The 4,712-nt window shown below is 38.1% G+C and overlaps 1 protein-coding gene and 1 long non-coding RNA gene across 7 annotated transcripts in view; one reads left to right on the forward strand and one right to left on the reverse strand.

Moving 5' to 3' along the window:
- The window catches only part of LOC123971735 (inactive N-acetylated-alpha-linked acidic dipeptidase-like protein 2), a 580,586-nt gene that overhangs the window by 237,625 nt on the left and 338,249 nt on the right, over positions 1-4,712 (reverse strand). The gene's annotated exons all lie outside the window — the stretch shown is intronic.
- The window catches only part of LOC123971758, a 4,829-nt gene continuing 3,976 nt past the window's right edge, over positions 3,860-4,712 (forward strand). The window contains exon 1 of the long non-coding RNA XR_006825274.1: positions 3,860-3,999. This is a non-coding gene — a long non-coding RNA (uncharacterized LOC123971758). The remainder of the gene's footprint in view (positions 4,000-4,712) is intronic.

Raw genomic sequence — 4,712 nt, forward strand, 5'->3', positions numbered from 1 at the left:
GAACCCTGGCGGTTCTAGTGTTAATAATAGTTATAGGGCAACAATGGCGCTCTATAGCCGAGGAGAATAAGGTATGTTAAGGTAGTAAAATTAATTTCTTGTTCTTTTATCTTTTCGTTGGATCTGTTGACCACCCTTAACCATTATAGTACAGTAATGAAACTTTGCTAAAAGGCAGCAATTTATAGGGATGTCTCAGATCTGTTCCACAATTATACATTAAAAGAGCGATTGCAGGAAAGATTTGGTTTGCACTCAGCATACAACAATGTTTCCATACCGCATGGTTTAACAAGAGCAGAAATGGGGAAGCAGCATAAATATTAGGGGAGACCGGGTCTGGTCAAACATAGGGAGAGTTGTAACAACACCAATTCCACCAATTAGAGATAAGATAGGAGTTAAGTGATCATTTCAGTATTTACCTACTTCCACCCTGATCAGGCATGGTGGTTATCAAGTTTGGAAAAAGCAACAAATATATAGAGAATAAACTGATTTTCAGGTAAGAAAGTACATTTTTTGTCTATATTTTCTTTAGTATCTATACTATTGCAGATAAAATTGCATGACTTATATTAGATTGAAATGTAGTTTCTTAGGCAACATGTGATGATTTTTTTCCTTTCTAATTTCAAACCATTATGCTAATACAGTTAGCAAAACATTGGCTGACAGGGGTGTCACTTTAAAAAGTGTCACAACCTTCCCCTATACATACAACGAGGGACTTTCTTGATTTTAATGTTTTACAGAGTGCAAGAGAAAGTCTCGGTATGCCAAAGAGTTAAATAAAGAAGTGCTGGTACTGCGTACTGGTGAGTACCAGCCCACTTCAAGCACTGACTGTGACTCTGATTAAGAATATACACCCATTGACACACACAGACACACACCTCTTTTTTGTTAGACCTAAGGATGTACAAAGATGTTCTTTAATTAAGTAAACTGTAGAAGTATTAAGTATACTGTTAAGTGTATTCTATAGATAAATGTACATACACATACTGTACATACTTTTGTCTTATTGTTACAACCTACAAGCATGTGTTACAACCTAACACAGTTCTGTGGTGGGTTGTAACAACGGAACACAATGCATTTTACATCAACTCATGAGGTCTGTGATATTCTTGTTGAAGATTGAATTGGTGCCATTTGTAGTGAAGAAATGTGAGTACTCTCTATAAACGTTTGTGAACTCAGAGAGTTACAGTTGCTGAAGCAAAAAGTGCTACAACCATTACACAGATTTTGTATCGATGTCTTGAAACAGTGATGTGAAAATACAAGTTGGAATGTGTTTTTTTGTGAAGAGCACATTTGTAGAAATTGTAATTTGTAAAACAGCGAGACAGTATTGTCGCAATTCTGAAAAAAACAAATGCAAAACAATCAAATATAGATTCAGTGACTCATTGTCTGGGTATTCACAATGATATTGACATTGCCCCTTACAAGGCCATCTAGAGTCCTTTTGAGGCATCTGACATAATGAAGAACCCACTGTATGTGACTGGATTTAGAAAAAGGCCTTAAACAGCATTTTGCACTGAATAGACTGCGCTGCCAAAGGCAAAGCAGAAAATAAAGAAATTACAACAGACCAGATGAAACAGAAATATGAATAATTATATCCTAGTCATTAAAAGAAAAAAAGGCTTTGGCATTGTTTCTTAGAGACACTGAATTAGTTCCTCTCTCTCTTCCTGTCTCCACCCCTGTCTCTTTGTCATATCTGTCTGCTGGCGTGAGCTTAAAGTAGAAAAGTGTCTAATAGTGAGGTGTCACACATTCATGGGGATGAGAGGACAGGACCCTCCTGCAGTGCTTATTAGCTGTAATGCATTCCTCTCCTCTGTTTTGATCACTGTGGGAGACCATGTTATGCTTCCTGCCGTCTCATTTGTTTCATGTCTAAAATTCTCTCTCTCTATTATCTGTCTTTCAGTCCCTTTCTATCTCAGACAGATGATAAAGGGAGAAAATTTTAGGCAGTCTGTCTACGACTTTCATCCAGACTGAAATATTTCAAAAACTATTGAAGGAACTGACATGCAATTTGGTACAGATGGTAGTAAAGAATGGCATGACAGGGTATGATATTGTGGTGTGTGGTTGTTATATTTCAATGTATTAAATGTATATATTCATGTATTATACAACTACAGAATTATGCATATAAACACTTTGTTCTATTATAGATCAAAGAGTACAAAGAGTACATGTTATACTACATTACCATCTCGGTGGACTGCTGTCTCAGCTACAGTGCAATTCATGAGTAAACCTTGCTGTCCCAGTAGTTTATTTTGTGAAACAGGTATCAGTTGTGGCACACTGTGACTCACTGAGGCCTTTATAGCGTAGCAACTAATTGCATTGCAGGAAAATCTTTCACAAGTGGAAAGAAGTACCAAAATTAGCACAAATACCATTTTTCCAAGTTGGCGCCATTTCCGCCAATTTCTGAAATACTATTTTGGGGGCAGCTTTGTCTAGAGTTGTCCAATATCAATGATCAATCAAACCATATATTTTTGACCACAGAAAAGCTACATTTCTAACATTGGAGAGACTAACAAGATTCCTTCAACCATATTTCAGCCATTAAAGGTTCAGTGCGAAGTTTTAGTGACATCTAGTGGTGAGGGTTGCGAATTGTACCATCCCCTATCCAAGCAATTCGTATAACTACGGTGCCTGAGACAGGACAAAGATGTCATCTATGAGATAGCAGAGAGTTGCCAGTCAAGAAATCAGGTTTCTTTAGATAGATATATTAAGAAATTATATTTACTTATTTATAATAGGACAATGTAAGCTCAATGTTTCTGCACCACTGTCCATTATAAACCATATAATACATGAAGTTTATGAAGGCACTGTCAGGATACGATCAAGGCTCTCACTTTGCTTAATTAGACAAGCCTGCAAATCTTACCAAACTGTCTTTTTTAATAAAAACAAAAAGTAGTACGGACAGCCATAATTTCAGCTTGTGGTAAAACGTTTCTGATGGGCATTTAGCATGTGAAAGTACAAATTACAACTGGCGACCTGTCCAGGGTGTACCCCGCCTTTCGCCCAGTGTAAGCTGGGATTGGCTCCAGCCCCCCACAACCCTGTACGCAGGATATGCGGTTGACGATGGAAAAAAAAACTGGGTTTTTTTATGTAAATTCGATGGTCACTTGATAGGCACACGGTCTTGTTATATATCACCATTAGCAGTAAAAAGAAATACATGTTTTCCACCAGGGCAGTAAAATGTGAAGTTTAGCTGCTGATCTGAGCTTCACTGCTGTTACCGTTTTATTGCCAATAATATTCATCATCTATTTGTCTCAGGAAGGTAAGGGCACATTTCTGTCCATATAACAAAGCCATAACAGAGCTCTCCTACAGATGACCCTGGGTACTGCAATGGATATTCTTTCAACTCATGAGAGGCAATTTTGCTACCGCCACCTGCTGGTGTAGCTAATAAAATGCTCTCCCATTTACAGATCTCTGTTTACAGATCTCTGTGGTACAAAATTCCACAAATGCGTAAAAAGGAAGTCACAAATGTAGTATATGTCACACTGCCTGTCTGATCGGCCCGGTTTAGTTTAGGTCTCTGTGAGTTTTGTTTTTTGGTCTGTTCTGTATCTGTTATTTAGTATGTGTTTTGAGTTCCAGTCTGATTCTTGCCTTGTGTTTTGAAACTTGTTAGTATCTGTCTGTTTTCCCCTGCCGTCTCTCTGCCTGCCTGTCTGCTGTCTTTATTAGTATCACCTGTTTGTGCTCCCGCCCTCCTCGTTAGCCAGTGTTTAAATGTGTGTGACTTCTGTTCAGCTGTTGCTGGTTCGCTGTATGTTCATCCACTGCCGTTTGTCTTGCTTGCCTCTGCAACCTTGTTTGTTGGATTATCCTTTTGTTCTGTCTTCCCCTGGATCATTTGTTATGGACTGTGGTTTTTGCTGCTCTGTGGACAACCTTAGTTTGGACTCTGTTGTAAGTTTAGTTCCTTTTGAGTTTAATAAATTCTAAGAGACTGTATCTATCCCGCCTGCTTGTTCTGCGTTTGGGTCCTATACCTGTTCATGCCCGCACACATGACAAAGTGTGACAGTATGACCTGCAAACTGAAAGGAAATGATCTGCAAATGTGCAAAAACTGTTTTGTGTGTAAGATCCACAAATGTGTAAATAACATTTTGTATGTGAAATTAAAATGTGTGTACAGAGTAAATTGTACATACAGTGGGTACGGAAAGTATTCAGACCCCTTTAAATTTTTCACTCTTTGTTTCATTGCAGCCATTTTCCAAAAATCAAAACAGTTCATTTTATTTCTCAGTAATGTACACTCAGCACCCCATCTTGATAGAAAAAAACAGTAATGTGGAAATTTTTGCAAATTTATTAAAAAAGAAAAATTGAAATATCACATGGTCATAAGTATTCAGACCCTTTGCCGTGACACTCATATTTAACTCAGGTGCTGTCTATTTCTTCTGATCATGCTTGAGATGGTTCTACACCTTCATTTGAGTCCAGCTGTGTTTGATTATACTGATTGGACTTGATTAGGAAAGCCACACACCTGTCTATATAAGACCTTACAGCTCACAGTGCATGTCAGAGCAAATGAGAATCATGAGGTCAAAGGAACTGCCTGAAGAGCTCAGAGACAGAATTGTGGCAAGGCACAGATCTGGCCAAGG

The sequence above is a fragment of the Micropterus dolomieu genome, linkage group LG05 (assembly GCF_021292245.1).
Source record: "Micropterus dolomieu isolate WLL.071019.BEF.003 ecotype Adirondacks linkage group LG05, ASM2129224v1, whole genome shotgun sequence".
In the NCBI taxonomy this organism is placed as follows: domain Eukaryota; kingdom Metazoa; phylum Chordata; class Actinopteri; order Centrarchiformes; family Centrarchidae; genus Micropterus; species Micropterus dolomieu.